This window comes from Ambystoma mexicanum, chromosome 6q, assembly GCF_040938575.1.
Source record: "Ambystoma mexicanum isolate Mex_15411 chromosome 6q, UKY_AmexF1_1, whole genome shotgun sequence".
Lineage (NCBI taxonomy): Eukaryota > Metazoa > Chordata > Amphibia > Caudata > Ambystomatidae > Ambystoma > Ambystoma mexicanum.
Window position 1 is genome coordinate 399252772 of NC_090937.1, and position 16409 is coordinate 399269180.

Below are 16409 nucleotides of genomic sequence, written 5' to 3' on the forward strand. Positions count from 1 at the left end.
GGACAAGGTGGTGAGTATCTTCATGGACAACACCACAACCATGTTATACATCCGGAAACCCGGGGGCGACCTGGTCACCTGCACTCTCCAGAGGCCCAGGGCTTGTGGCAGTGGGCCATACATCAAGGCATGTTCCAGGTTCTGTTTCACCTGGCGGGAGACAAAAACACCATTGCAGACCTACTCAGCAGGGAACTGCATTCTTGCCACGAGTGGGAGCTTCGCCAGGACTAGGTGACTCTGCTGTTTGACAAGTGGTGACAACCCCAGATCGATCTCTTCACGACTGTTAAGACGGATTTCTGAACTCTGTCCTGGTGGCGCAGAAGTTCAGAAGGCCAACCTAATTACTTGGAACAGGGTAACCTCTGGACAAGCCAGACCAATCAAGGTAGCGATCGCGGCGGTCAAGACTAGGTCTCAAGAAGGGTGAGGGTGACTGAAAGCCCGCAATGAGCACACAAAGCAAGGACACTTACAAACTACTCCAAACAGGTGCTATATTAAAAATATATACACATTTATTCCAAGGCCTTTAAAACAATGACCGTAGCGAGAAATCACAATACAACTCTAGTAAACCAACACATACCATACCAATACAATATATATACAAATACAACAAGTCTCAAGCGTTAGATGCCCGAAATGTGTAGTCCACCTAAAAGGGAAGGAAAACAGGCAGTGCGAAATAATGCTTAGACCCAGTCCGCCTTCAGAGGCACCAAACTAAAAGGAAGTCCGAGCCCTACGAAGAGTGGAGCCTTGTGCTCAAAAGTACCTGCACACGCTGGTGCCAACGGGCAAAAGGGGAGTCTCTTCGAGGGAAATCAGGCAGTTCAGTTTAGTGCACGAATGAAGAAGAACAGTGTTCCGCAACTCAAGCGCAGCCTCCACTGTGGGCAGAAGCAGAGCGCGAGTACGGAAAGGCGTGCTGTTTTAACACAGCGGGGAAAAGCTATGGGCTCCTGCAGGAGGGTGACCAGTTCCTAGCTATGCTACTCACCGCACAGTTTGTTACCACAGCAGGGCAGCGGAGCGGCCGTGTGTATCTGAGCCAAATGTACACTACTCACTTCAGACCTGGGAACGCCAAGTGTACGAAGCGTGTGAGAGTGACAAGGACTCGAAATACTACACAACCTGGCGGCGGTTACAGAGCAAGACTCCTGTGTAGGCTGGTCAGTCAGCTGGATGGCCCAGAGACGCTTCCGAAGGCTTACTAGCAGGAGATGGTGAAGATGCCGAGAATAGCTGTCCCCGCTATTCCAAGGGTCGAAGTAACAGTACAGGCCTTCTGGTTCGATCAAAGGTGAAAAGGGTTTCACAAGGCGACAGCAGTGCAGAGGAACAGTCCTTCAGCGGGTCACCAGCGATTCCTCGGTTCAGCCTCTTGGTTGCAGGATACTTGGCTCCTGTATTCCTTCGTTCATGAGAACTCAGGAGATCGACATGGTAGTGGTGTTTCCAGCCTCCTCTTATCCACGGTTCCCTTCGCGCCAAAACAGAGGGGACCCAATGGGAGATCCGCTCATCAACACTCACACAATTCGTGGACCAATCACGGACCACGGTGGTCCCAGGCATTCACACCACCCTAGACTCTCTGGCACCCAGGATGTGTATTGGGACCAGACATCCCAGCCCACATCCTGGAGGCACACACACGACATGTAGAAGCCCGTGAAAGCATCGGTGTTTCGCGGGAAAGTACATGCCCAAATAAGGAAGGCCCCGGGGTGGGCTCGACCTGGGGAAGGTGAAGGGAGCAAGACGGTCAGCGGACAGGACAAAGGAGCCTCGTGGTCTGGCCATTTTGGAAGCCAGGCCACCATTTTGGGTTAAGCGCGAGAAACACGCTTAGAACGCCAAAAGGAGCTCAAAACACAAGAAACGATCGCTGTCACCATTCCCGTCCGTGAATCACTTGCACCGATCAGTTACAATCCTAAAAGAGTATCTAGGGCCTGTAGAAGGCTAGAGACCCAAGAGAGCAGTAACTTAGTTTACAGTGCCCTCTTGTGTCATGTTGCACGAAAGCCGCAACATGATAAAAGAAACTACGGAAAACAGCGTTTCCCGGTACTGACTGTCTTAAGGGCATGTCAGTTTCCCCGTAAGAAAGGAGCGAAAGCCCAGAGGAGTGCGGCAGAAGGCTGCCCTTCTCTGGCAAAGTCAAGAACAAGGTGAAAAACAACAGCAAAAAGTTTAGGGGTTGCCACATGGAAGGAAAATTACCTACAATTACGAAATCTTTCCTAACAACGACAGCGGCGAACACCAAGGGCCAGAGGTTCGCAAGCAAGTTCCCGCAGCCCAAGAGCATGGGGGACTCATTCTCGTTCCCGTGTGAGGGACAGTTCTTGTACGCTTTTCCTCCATTTAATTTCCTACTATGTGTGATCAGCACACTACCACAGTGCCACTGCAGGATGATACTCGTCGCCGCAGCGTGGCCGAGACAAATCTGGTATCCGGATGTGCTGCATCTGTCAGTGGCCCTGTCTATCAGCTATCACCGTTCCCGGACCTTCTCTGTAGAGAGTGGGGAGCGATTCTGCATCATGACCCAGAGTCTCTGCACCTGAGGGTATGACTCATGCAGCCCTAGAGTTTGGGGGTTGTGCTCTACCCGAAAAATGTAAGGACATCCTGGCCAGGGCCTCGCCTACATTGAAGTGCTACGGGGGCATACATGGAAATGCTTCTCCGTGTGGTGCAGGACCCAGAAGATTACTCAGCTGAGAGTCACAGCCCCTCAACTGCTACCATACTTGCTTTACTTGGCCAAGACGAGGCTGGCTCATGCCTCTATCAAGGTGCAACTCGCCACCATATCCAGGTACACTAGGTCTCCAGGCAGACTTTAACTGCGGTCTTTGACTGGTGAAGGAGTTCTTCAAGGGACTTTTCAGGACCTTTCCTCCGGTAAAGGCTCCTCTATCAGCGTGGGAGCTCAATGTGGTGCTAACTAAGCTCATGGGAGCGCCTTTCTAACCGATGCATCAGGTCCCATTCAAGTTTCTTTTGTGGAAGATGGCTTTCCTCGTAGCTATTGCCTCCGCCAGGAGGGTTGGCCCTGTCTTGCAAGCAGCCTTACTTGTTTTTCCACGCTTAGAGGGTGGTACTGCGTACACACCCCACCTTTATGCTAACATTGCCTTCGGAATTCCACCTCAACAAGCCTTTGGTTTTACCCGTCTTCTTCCCGAATCCGTTCTCGCCAGCGGAGGCGGCCTTGCATTCACTGCTTCTATGTGGCACATAGTGAAACTTTTTGGAAGACTTCAGTTGTTCGTCAACTTGGGAAATGTAAATCAAAGAAAGGCCTCATCAAAGGCTTCCATCTCCAGGTGGCTCTCCGGCTGCATCATGCACTGTTATAGACTGGCGAGCAGGCTGCTGCCAGGCGGCCAAGAGCCCACTCCACCACAGCTATTGCAGAAACTACTGCGTTTCTCTCTGGTGTGCCCCTGCTTGACATCTGCAGGGCTGCTACGTGGAGGTCCACGCACACCTTCACAAGGTTCTTCTGCGTCAACAGGGATTCCAGGGAGGAGTCCCAAGTCGACAAAGCGGTGCAACGCAACCTGTTTGTTTGAGGTGAGTCTGTTGCAAAGGTGAGTGTTATTGCTTCTGTTGAACCTTGCCACCTCCCGTGGTTGTGTATATGTACTGCTGTGTAATCGTTATTCATAAGTATGTGAATCCATGCCAGACCCCATGGTGGAGAAGGTTTAAGTTGCTTACCTGTAACTGTTGTTCTCCAGCATGGGTCTGGCATGGATTCACATGCAAACCCTCCCTCTGTCCCCTCTGTGGTGGTTCTTGGTTCATACTGTCACTTTACATGCTTACAAATCTGAAGATGTCCACCAGGGGTGGAGCGTAAAGGGAGGGCTGTCATTGGATGGGGGCAGTATGGCCCAGAGCACAATCATTGGTTTAATGGAGAAATACAGTTTTAAAGTGAAAGTGAAACTATTTTTCTTTTACCGAGGATTCCCAGTCTGACGACGAGGAATATTCATGAGCATGTGAATCCATGCCAGACCCATGCTGAATAACAATAGTTATACGTAAGTAACTTAAACCTTCTTGTATCTTTTTAATTTGCTAATGCAGAGGCGTTGATGGGGGGGCGAGGGGGCTATCGCCCTGGGTCTTTTGGTTATAGTCCCGGATAGAATGTTAATGTTAATGTTAAAGGACATTTGTACCGCACACTATCACCACCGGAGTGGTCCCCTGGCGCTCTGGCGGCTCTGAAAGAGGGAGGGAGAGGTGGGTTAGTGGGTGGAGGCTGGAAAAGTGCAAGATTGCAGTGATGTGCTGTTGGCAGCCTCAGCCTGGTGGTTCCGTGTAGCTCAGGGGCTACAACTGAAAGGCTATAGCTAGCCCGAATCCCACCAATCCCGACATTAACTTAGCCCCTGATCTTTTCCAGACCTAACACCCCTGTGCTAATGTATTGTTCAGTGTCCTAGATGGCTCAAAGACAGTCCAGTGGTTGTTATGGAGTTTTTTAGCAGGGCTTTGGAGGGCTGTCCTCATCTAAATGCACCACTGCCCAGGTTAGTATACAATGCATGTTTCTCCCTACTGTCGAAGGTGTGGCTTTGCAAGGAAGGAAGACCTAAAGGCCAATGCTAATCCACTTAAAGCCCCTCAGGGATTTCCTAGAGTGAACCACCACTATTAGTGTTGTTAGTTGGCTAAAAAGGACTATCAGGTGTGCCTTTCAGACACGCTCCCTGACTGGCCGCCTTCCTATCACGCCTGCATGTTCCTCTCTCTCCCTCTCCCTCTCTCTCTATCTTTCTCCCTGTCTGATGTTCTCTTCTCACTGCTTTGCTGCTTCCAATTCCACCCCACTTCTTCCCTTCACTCCCTACATCTTCCGCCTCCATCCCTCTGATGTCTCTCTGTCTCCTGCCTCTGCCCTTTGATATTACTACTGCCTCCTCCACGATACAACCACTCCTTCCCACCTTCTCCCCAGTCACAATCCTTTCATTCACAACCACTTTCCATTAATTCCTGGTACTCCCTCCTTAACGCTACTAACACTCCTCCCCATCTTCTCCCCAGTCATACTCCTTTCACTTTCAAAACCATGTTCCATTCACTCCTTACACTCCCTTTATCACCATCTCTTATTGACCTTGCAAATGCACTTACCACTCAGTACCACCTGCTCTCACCAACCAATACCTCACCTTGTTAACAAATAGCCCCCATGCTCCAATCCACTATCCTTCCTACTGCTGGTGTCTTCGTCTGCCACCTCCTCCTGCTCTGACCTCGCAAGAACAACCCAAAATGTCCTGCTTCCTCTTTTTCCTTCCCATCTTCCTCTGATTGATTACTATCTGTGCGAAATCTAGCCTTGTTTACGGGAAGTTACATATATTGGGTTAAGCCCCACCCCTTTTCTCTGCGTAGGGCTGGCGTACTGCAACAATAGGGGCCCGGACTGAAAGTGTCCTAGTTCGGGTTAGGAGGCTCTGGTGCTGTCATCCCCAAAGTGCAGTTCTGCTGAGTGATTGCAGCTCCTCTTTAAGTCCCTGGTGGTTTAGGGCCGGCGCAGCAGTTTGGCTGGCATGCGTGCTAGTGTTAGAGAGCGGTGTGCGGCACCTAGAAAAACCATGCAGGAGCTCCGGTTGATCTCTCACTGGCAGATCTGCAGTTTAGCTAGATATAAGGGCTATCCTGTGGGTGGTCTCTTCATATGGTTGCTGCTTCTCCGGTAGTTCTAGAAAAGAAAGAGAACTTGGCAAGCACTTTTGTCGGGTGTTATGGCGTGATGTAAGTTGGTACTACCCATATAATGGCAGGCACTTGGTGAGGGGACTGGAAATAGGGCCCTTAACTACCACTGTCCCCTTTTGGGGTAGGACTGTTTCTTTATTCCACCTTGGTACGCCTCCCACCCCATGCTGAGTGGGATTCCTGCCAGGTTACTGACCTTATCACATCAGCTAAACATAAATATTGGCAAGTGAAGCAGACATGAATGCCATACACCGACGATGGAAACAATAGTACATGCAGCATTGAAGGGCCATCTTTCTCATACTCAATAGGGCACAAGCATGTTTTCTTAACTGCGAGTAGGCCACTCAGTGCACCAATGCTTGAACGCTGTTGAAATGGTGCCTGCATTATGGCTTCTCATATGGGAACATTGAACTTTTTCCAGTTTGGTGAAGTCTAACTTTTGTGAACGTATCAAACTACTGGAATGGACATTTATTTCAAAACAAGCCCTTTTCCCCAGGTTCTTGAATTTACAACCCAAGCCTTTGCTTTGTCTTTGATAATTCCTTTACCAATGGCAAGGGGCATCGAAGGACAGTTAAGGCAGTATAGTCTGCGATGGTGTGTGCCTTTTCAGAGCCCTAAACTGTGCTTGCAAAGACATTGTGGATTGCTTCTTGGGAAAGCTGTTGTGAACTACCTGGCGTCTTTTCTCAGTGTTAACGCAACCATCGGAGCTGACGATGTGGCGCTCTTACCCGCTGATATAAACCGTCTTTTGGCACGACGCGCTGCAAAGGACCTCGAAGAGGTCGTTATGGAGGTTGTGTGGTGAGGAGTGTCCTGCAGCCTTGCAGCGAGAGGTGAACTGTAGCTGCACCCGAACAGCAATCAGAATGCAGCAGTGAGTTGTATTTGCTTTGCGAGCCTGTGACTCTTTTTTGCACATTGTAGATACAAGGACTGGGTTGAAACCAGGCTGCATGCTCCAAACATAATCCAAATCGCTGGCTTTTTTGGCACCACGCCGTTGACCATCACTGACAGCAGACGCATTGGAAATACTGCTCCACTAGGACATAATGGCGAATAGAGTTCAGAATCTGGTCCTAATTTTGAACCGACAATAGACAATAATAATTCTCTGCTTAATCTGTGTTGGTCTCTTAAGCGAGATTTTATGGGCCCCTCAGATATGATAGCCCCAGCACAATAGAACGCGGAGACAATATCATCGGGACTAACTTATCTGCCAAACCGGATCTGGAAAACCTGACATTTCTGATAGTTGCAGGGAGGAGGACTATGCCCCCTCCTCAGAGTCCTCGTTTTCAGGAGTCACTGCCACTCCCACTCTTAATGCGATAGCTTCCACAGTTGATGCATTCCCTTTGCTCTAACATAGCAAATGAATAGGGGATACAGAGCATTGTAGCAAGAGTGGTTGATGCTATATTGGACAGTTAGTATCTAATGGATCCCAACCAAATGTAATTGATCTGGAACAATCACTGGTACGTGCTCAGAGCCCATGCAGACATACTGCCATATCCAATTCACCTGTTATTCAAAAGAAACTGCAGAACCCCATGGGCGCTGATACATATTGATTGCCAAATGGTACAGATCAAGAATGGGACTACGAGGAAATTGCCATACCTAGCACTCCGCTAATTGTTCCAAGTGAGGAGGTTATCCACGGCAATTCTGACTTTACGCCTCTTTGTCCACCTATTCTGAAACAAAAACATTGCGCGCGTAACTTGAAAAAGAATCGACAAGAGAGACTTAAGGCAATACATAGATCTGCCAACAATGCTTCAGTAAAAATGTTAACAAAGTTCATTTTTCACCGAACAACACTACGGTAACTAGGGTACTTGAAGATGGAACTGAGAGACGGGTACAGTTTTATGGCCCTGTGAATAGGTGGCTGCAAGTTGGAACGGAAGCTCCATCGACCATGTGTCAACATTATATTCCCAAAGCACTGCCCCTAATGTCCTCTGTTCAAGAACCGACCATGTGCTACTGAAGTTAAGAGCCGGCTTGGAGCCCAGGTTGCAGGCATGTAGTGCTCTGCCATGTAACACCATGCAATATGTTGAGGCTATACCCTCTGTGAATATTTGAGGTTAAACTATTGCATATCCTCTCACTGCTTATTCTCCTGAAGTCCAATCTTGGGCTTTGCCCCAGGTACCAAAGGAGAACCTGTCACCGATAATGTCCTACCACTTGAAAAATGGGACACATTAGAAGAACTGAATCTGTTGGACTCAAGCCCATTTTCTAATAGAAGCCTGATTTTAGACATTTTTCATAGAATACATCAACTGAAAACGATCTGCTCAGAAGCTGTCATACACGTGGAACTGCTGGAATTTGACACTTGACAGTACCACGAATGTGGGCCCTGATTGAATTCCTTTCCCCTGTAATAGTGACATAGTTGTATTCTCGTAGGTTACATCCATGGGCTTTCCGCTCACTGTATGCCGCAAATCCACGATAAACATTGACTCCAGAGAAGATACCCAGTCCTCACATATAGCCAATAAAGGGCACCTTGCATTAAATAATCACACAAAGAGTCAGCCTGATGGCCTCTTCTGTCAAATTGGCAGTTAAACCCACAGCTACTCAAGTAGTGGATACCAGAAACAGCTGGAATGAACTGCAATTGATATCTAGATACAAATGATGCCCTCAATTGGCTTTCATGGAATACATGCTGGCACAGTCCTTCTTAAAACACTCTGGGTATTGCCTTAATCATGGCCAGTGACATTTCTGTCTAATTAAGGGAACAGCTGCCGCCGGTAATTAAATTTTACCGGGTCCATGGTATGGGCAATTACCGGGTCATGCCGACCATGGCGGACCTGGTACTTGCCCATTCTATGGACCCAGTAAAAATGAAGCCCCAATGGGAATGGGGAGGGAGCTGACCAGACGTCCTTTGCGGGTCCCGCCAGGGAACCTCGTAATAGGGTGGTGTGGGTTTAATGGCACCAGCTCCATTACCGGTGCCGTTAAACCCATTCCGCCAGCCTCGTAATGAGGCCCAGTGTGTTGACAAGACAGAACCCGGTAGAGAGATGTCCACAGGAACTGTTTAAAAAGACATTAAGAATTGTGATGGAAGGAAAAGCCATAAGTGAACCCTGTGGAGGGAGGCTAAAGGTAAAGAGGGGTCAGCGCCCAGAAGAAAGGGTCCCAGGGGTGAAGAATCCTCACCCTAAGTGAAACTAGGAAACAAACTCTCTTTTTGTTGAAGGAACTTTTTGTCTTCTTATTTGAATATGTCAGGCCCTCGAAGGCAACAGACTTGGCCATCGAAGTTCCTGAGAGCTGCAAGTGGAACTGTCGTCTCGTACTGGAGAAGCTCGAGAGTGTGCTGTGCTCCAAGATACCACCTTACCCCACGCTGAAAACGTGGGGAAGGGGAGACCCAGGCTACAGCATCCTGACATATTATTTGTGAACACTTCCTTCTTTTCTTGAGTACTATCCCACAACCTTTTTGTATTAGTTGTAATGTTTGGCAATATGTTTCTTAGTATAGGCCTTTTTTATTTTGACACAACGCCACTAGGACTGCCTTCTTTTTATTTGATGGTCGACGTTTGCTCTCATCTTAGATTTATGTTTAGATTGGGCATTTTTCCAACCTGCATACATTTTAATAAACACTCATGAACTGTGATCACTTGTCTGTCTTTGCTGTTGCCATCATGAGTTCCTTGTAGAGCAGAACAGGAATAATGATGATCGAGGATGGAGAGAGTTTTTTGATACTCACAACCTTAGCTGCTTAAAAAATAAAAACCTGGACATCACCTCAACTTGGTACTTCTGGACCAATGGGAAAGCTAAGTCGTATATGGATTATGTCTGTGTAGAGCCCAGAATGGGGAACTACTGCAGCCCTATAAATATCCATCACACAACACTTAGTGACCATGAGGCCCGCTCCTGGTCTCTGACCTAGATCCAGTCCCATAAAATTACGCTATATACGCATTTCGTCGAAGTATTTTTCAACGTGGGACATTTCATCGCAAACATTTTCATCGACCAAAACTCGTTTTTAAAAAAATATTTTTTGGTGGGTGTTTTGTTGGGGTTGGGGTATGATTATTTAATTAAGGGGGGGTCTGGGGGGGAGAACCCCCCCAGAAATAAAAAAATAAAAAAAAACAAGAGTTTTGGTCGATGAAAACGTGGAGATGAAAAATCCCACAATGAAAAATACTTCGGCGAAATCACGTAGAACCAAAATTACACATATTAGTGCAGATATTAAGGTAAACTCTAAGAGCAACAGAATGTTATGGTCAGATGCCACGGTTAAGAAAATGTGTTGGGTAATCTATTCTGATCAAGTCCATTTGGAGAGTTGGCCGTCAGCTAACAACTGGGATATTGAAACTATGATGAGGAACCTGGCCGAGCGGCTACACCTCAATCAGACTCGGCAATTTAATAACTGTAATAAAGATCATCAGGCTCCTTTTGACGTATTGATATATCGGGAAAAGCAACTATACAGTAGAACTCGAGCATGTGTCAAGATGTCACATCAACTGTCCAAAATGGACAGAGATTTGCAATTGGCTGCTCTGACCACCCTATATAAAAACTGGGCACAAGCATAAGTGTGTCATCAACAGCTCCAATTGGAAGTTCCTTTTCAGCCTACTCAGAGGAAATGATAACAAGAAATTCTGGGCTAGCTACAGAAGGCTTATGGCTGGCATAGCCCAATTAGAACTTAATAATTGGCTTAATATATTACCAAACTATATTTTGACCCTCATTATAAGGAATTTGTATCAGTGAATCCCTGTGTGATGGCTGAGGAGGGCCCTTTGGGATATAACCTTGATGACATCTTGACGATTATCAAGAAATTTAAGGAGTCTCGGACTCCGGGACCAGATGCTATTGTCAATGTTGCTATCAAGGCCAATCCCAAATCTTTGGCTAGTAGTCTCTTAGCATTGTATCAGGGTATTGAGAAAAAGACAGTGGAAAATTGCCTGATAACTGGAGGAAATTCATCCTAATCCCATCTTCAAAAAGGGGGACAGGCAGGACCCATCCAACTATAGATTTTTGGCAATGCATGGCTCAAGTGTTAACATATTTTGCTCCATTATACTAAAACTGGATTCTGGAAAGCACATAGAACATAGCACATTACACGACATCTGTGTCATACACTACATTGCAGCAGAGGCTTTGAGACAATCCAACAGAATTGTTTGTTTCTTCGTAGATTACTCCAAGGCTTTTGACCTTGTGTCCCGGCCTCTGCAATGGAGTAAGCTTATGCATAATGGAATTGACCCTTTACTGTTGTGCCTTATTAGAGCCATGTATACTGATACTTCATTGACAATCGGAGTGGATCAGGACTGTGAGCTCACGCAGCCCCTCGCCAAAAAATTATTAATGTAGCCCGTAACCATCCTATTGGCGGTGAGGCTGCAGCGTGGCTAGCCTACGCAAATGATACAGTGCTGTTACACTACACTCTCTAGGGCTTCAGCACTCTATAGATGCCCTTTCTAGTTTTACAAACGCTAAGTAGGAAAATGAACAATACCAAGACAAGGATCATGGGTATAGGAGATAGACCCTTTAACAAGTCATCCTTCACATGGAAATAGGATAATCTCAAGTTAGCTTTCAACCAATTCTACGTATATTTTGGACTTCCAATTAAATCCAATCCTTCCCCCACTTTATATGGTGCATATATTGTTCCCAAAGCTTGTCATCAAGCGATTTGTCGCCAGAAAGGGTGGGTATAACGTGGAGGGTATGCTGACCATATATTGTACCAGTATCATTCCAGAGCTTCTGTATGATGTAGAGGTTCTCCCCACAAAATATGTATTTTGGCTTGACAAAATTGAAGGTAAAATTCTTAGATCTCTATTGGCCTGTCGAGCATGGTATCTGTTGAGGCACTGAGAAGCGAACTTGGCCTGTCATCACTTCGGTCTCTTTGGCTCCTCCAACAGTGCAAATTGTACTTGAAATTTCAATCTATTCGATCTGATTCAAGCACATTAATGTAAATGATGACTGCTCAGTGGGAAGCACCCAATGGGTTTAGTCAGGAGCTGCAGACACAAGCTTTATCTCATTTCATCAAAGTTGATCTATCCTTTGATTAGGTATCAAAACTTCCAAGCATTGACTTTATTCTAAAACGTAAGAACAGGGATTGTGATGGAGTGGACAATCTAATTTGCATTAAAAAAATGAATATTGTCAACAAGGATTCTATTTGGATTCTCTCTGTACATATCTGTCAAAAAAGTGCTTACTTGAATGGAGGCGTTACATTTTATATCTTTGCTTTAATTTACTTCCATTTTAGGAGCACATTGGTGCCTGGAAGAAAATCTCACATAAAGGAGTGTGTCGTCTTTGTAAATCTGGTATTGAAACCAGCGACATGTTCTAACGTCCTGTCCTTGCCTTAGGTTCTTTTACATTCAAGCTTATCAGGGTTTTATAAAACAGTAAGAGCGTATTAGTACAGATCAGCTATGGAGTACCATATACTGTGCTGAATCACTAGTCATTTCTGAGGCTGCCCTTTATGTTCGGAAAGAGGCACTGATACAGTTTGCCCAAGATCAAATAAGGACAATAACCCCCTAAATTTGGGTTTACTCAGTTGCTCTTAGGAGATTACTTGAGTTATTTTTAGTGTAAATGATGAAATATGATATTGATTGTAAATTGGGAAATGTATTAGAGAGTTATTTGAGAGTTGATTGTATTGTAAGACCGTTCTTATATTTTTCTGTTTTAATGAATTTCAGTCTCTTTATAATTGTTCTTTTTTGTATGTGCTAAAGGTTTATTTGTTAACCAAATGGACAATTAAAAAAATCCTTTACTAAATTGAGCATTAATCCTAAGGTTGTTAAATTAATCGAATCTTTTATGCCATTATTGAAAGTATCACTGGGTTGAGCCTTGGCCATGTTCTTGTTTCTCCATACAAAAATTGACCAAGTTCATGATTGGAGAATTTAAGAACGAAGTCACAAAATTCTGGGATTCCCTATTGGTTGACAGTGACATGGCGCCCACTTGCAAGGTCAAAGTGATATGCTTGGTGACTTCTTGCAAGAAGCTGATATTTTATGTTTAGGATTTTTTCTCTGAGGAGGGGGCTGTCCCTACTCTCTGTTTCATCCTCAAAGTAAGTTTGAGTCCCAAAGACAGAGAGTGGATGTCTCATAGCATAGCATAGCATAGCGTAGCATATAGGTGTATATTTGCCTTTCATGCTATCTAACACTTGCAGTCTGCTTCACTGTGTCAGCCACTTGTAAGATCATCTGAGATTGCTGGTAAAATAAAACTGAGATGTGTATTCTGTGTCCCTCTCTTCCTGCCTTAATTTCCTTCTTTCTAATCTTTCCTTCTTCCCTGCCTTCATTTCCTTTGTTTTGGAAACAAAAGGGTGGCGTCCTGCCACTGGAACTTGTATCTTTACACAATTATTCTCAGTAAAGACTTTCTATTTTTCATGCTTTTTTTGGCTGTAGAAAAACATTTGTTTTTGCAATCTTACAGTATTCGAAGAGCGAAAACAATATATTGAGCGCACATAGCTTTTTTATTATGTAGCTAGTGTTTGAACTGCAGATATGACCCAACATTTATTTTTTTGTGCAGGTCGAAAAAATCTGCATTTTTGTCATATACATATTTTGTAAATTATAAAAAGGAACAAGGACATGGTGAGTCCCAAACAAAGTGAACAAAACAGATACACAAATATATACACATGTAGATCAATTGTTTAGACCATGGGTGCAAAACATACGGCCCGCGGGCCAGTTGCGGCCCGCCATGCCGTTTTGTCCGGCCCGCGAGGCACAAAGACTTTCCTAATGGAGGGCGGTCCGCAAGCAGCATCGGCCGCCCTCCATTAGGAAAGTCTTTGTTGTCTTTCGGGCCGGACAAAACACTGGCCCTCATTGGTTCAGTGCACACGAACCACGCAGCTCCTACGAGCCACGTAGTGCGTGTGTGCTGCACCAATGGAGGGCCAGCACTACGGCTGGCGTGGCCAGTAAGACTTGATGCCGGAAGACATTTCAGCCTTGCTTGCCACGCCAGCCGTAGTGCCAGAAGCCTTGCCAGCGTTCCAGCACGTCTGGGTAAGTACATGGTGGGGGGGGCTGTATGTTTGTGTGTGTCTCTGTCTCGGGTCCGTCCTGACTGTGTTTTTTGTTTTTGTATGTATGTTGAGATGCAGAGGTGGGGGGGTGTGTATGGGTGTGTTTGTATTTGTATGTCTGCAGCGTATGTTGAGATGCGGGGGGGGGCTGTGTCGGGTCTGCTTGAATGTGTTTGTGTGCAAGTGCAGTGTGTGTTGAGATGCGGAGGGGATGTGTGTGTCCGGGTCTGCCTGAATGTGTTTGTGTGCAAGCTCAGTGTATGTTGAGGTGCGGGGGTGGGGTGTGTGTCGGGTCTGCTTGAATGTGTTGGTGTGCAAGTGCAGTGTGTGTTGAGATGCTGGGGGGGGAGAGGTTGGAGGGGTCGGGTCTGCCTGAATGTTTGTTGTTGTGTGCACGTTCAGTGTATGTTGAGATGTGGGGGGTCCGGGTCTGTATGCGTGCATGCTTGTGAGTTAGTTTGGTGAGTTGGGGGGTGGGGGGGTTCAGGTCTGTATGGATGCATGGTGTATGCATGTGAGTTTGTATGGTGAGTTGGGGGTGGGGTCTGTATGGGTGCACGGTGTATGCTTGTGAGTTTGTGTGCTGAGTTGGGGGTGGGGGGGTTCGGGTCTGTATGGGTGCATGGTGTATGCTTGTGGGTTTGTGTGCTGAGTTGGGGGTAGAGGGGGGTGCGGGTCTGTATGGGTGCATGGTGTATACTTGTGAGTTTGTATGGTGAGTTGGGGGTGGGGTCTGTATGGGTGCATGGTGTATGCTTGTGAGTTTGTGTGCTGAGTTCGGGGTGGGGGGGTTCGGGTCTGTATGGGTGCATGGTGTATGCTTGTGGGTTTGTGTGCAGAGGTGGGGGGGTTGGGGTCTGTATGAGTATGTATGCATGGTGCATGCTTAGTGGCATGGGGCATAGTGTTTGCATGAGGGGTGGGTGTCTTGGGACATAGTGTTTGCATGAGGGGTGGGGGCCATGGGACATAGTGTTTGCATGAGGAGTGGGGGCCATGGGACATAGTGTTTGCATGAGGGGTGGGAGCCATGGGGCATAGTGTTTGCTTGAGGGATGGGGGCCATGGAGCATAGTGTTTGCATGAGGGGTGGGGGCCATGGGGCATAGTGTTTGGTTGGGGAGTGGGGGCCTAGGTGCATAGTGTTTGCATGAGGGGTGGGAGCCATGGGGCATAGTGTTTGCTTGAGGGGTGGGGGCTATGGGGCATAGTGTTTAATAAAAATTGGGGGTTGAAAAAGCCTCCTGCCACGCCACGCCTATCGCCCCACCCACATTTACTTTTCGGCCCACTATAGCCATCATGTAGAGTACTTTCGGCCCTCTGTCAAAATCAGTTGTGCACCCCTGGTTTAGACAGTGTGAGCAATTTCACTGTGCCTTTCTTTTAACAGAGTAATGTTTGCAAACAGTATCATGAAAGGCACGGCATTGCTAAATACATCCATATTCAGAAAGTTGGCATTGATCCTTCAATTAGGTTTCTTTGAAAAACAGAGGACATTAGATGGTCAAGAGTGTTTTTTTGATGTGCGGAGGGGGGACCTAGTCATTGGTCTACGTCTGGAAGTAGATCAACTCATGTAGGGAGTAACTGAGGTTCTGTAAAACACTCAAGGTGTTCCGTCCCTTGACGTTTCGGGTGGGTGGTCAAAAAGCCTTCATCATGGGCTTAAACCGGGTCTTCCTAAGAGGGGGAACAAAACATAGATGAACTCAATAAATATGGAGCTCTTCTGAAGTGGGGCTTCAAAGCTCCCATATACGCATGAACAAATATAGATAAAATCCGTATACTGGGCAATGAGGGAATGTAAGAGTTCCCATCATGCGCAGTGCTTGGAAAAATAGCCACTGACCTGGACTGTGTAGAATTGGGAAGCGTCTTCCTATGCTGCAGAAGCGAGGGGGCCTGATTCCGTAAAGATTAGGGAGATCCTAGTGGTACATTGTTACGTGGACCTCTGAAACAAATAACAGATAGGCAAGGGGTATGGTGCCTGGGCTGTGGGTAGAAATGACTCTTAAGGGGTTAACATAGGAGAGTAGGTACCTGGGCAGCCACTGCAGTGGAAGTAGCATGGGCCATGTGGCAGGTGCTGGCATGGTCTGCTGGGCTGGAGCTTGTTAGTTGTGGCCCAAGTTGGAAAAACGATAAGGTAAGTGGGGGGCGGGCTCAGGTCCCTAAGGAGAGAGGCACACATCATGGATTGCTGTTGTTTGAAACCTTTAGGCAATTTAGAGTGGAAGGTACCTGATACCTTCCACTCTAAGGTGGAAGGTTAGTGATAGGCTCCAGAGGTGGGCGAGGTGCTGGAGGTGAAGGCGGTGCTTGTGGCTCAAAGTCCGGGAAGGCTCCGGACTCGCCGTCCCCTAAGGAGTGTGAAAAAAACAAAGGGAGAAGGAGGTGAGTATGGGCCGGGCTGGAC

At 46.8% G+C, this 16409-nt stretch overlaps 1 protein-coding gene and 1 long non-coding RNA gene across 6 annotated transcripts in view; one reads left to right on the forward strand and one right to left on the reverse strand.

The window, feature by feature from the left end:
* Positions 1-16409, forward strand: part of MAML3 (mastermind like transcriptional coactivator 3) — a 1010390-nt gene that overhangs the window by 653991 nt on the left and 339990 nt on the right. The window lies entirely within an intron of this gene.
* LOC138516076 (uncharacterized) overlaps positions 1-16409 on the reverse strand; it is a 114119-nt gene that overhangs the window by 97497 nt on the left and 213 nt on the right. The window contains exons 2-3 of one of the 2 annotated variants that reach the window (XR_011282222.1): positions 16235-16353; positions 7420-7496 (exon numbers count right to left, since the gene is read on the reverse strand). This is a non-coding gene — a long non-coding RNA (uncharacterized lncRNA). The remainder of the gene's footprint in view (positions 1-7419; positions 7497-16234; positions 16354-16409) is intronic. The other variant, XR_011282221.1, reaches the window with a different exon arrangement.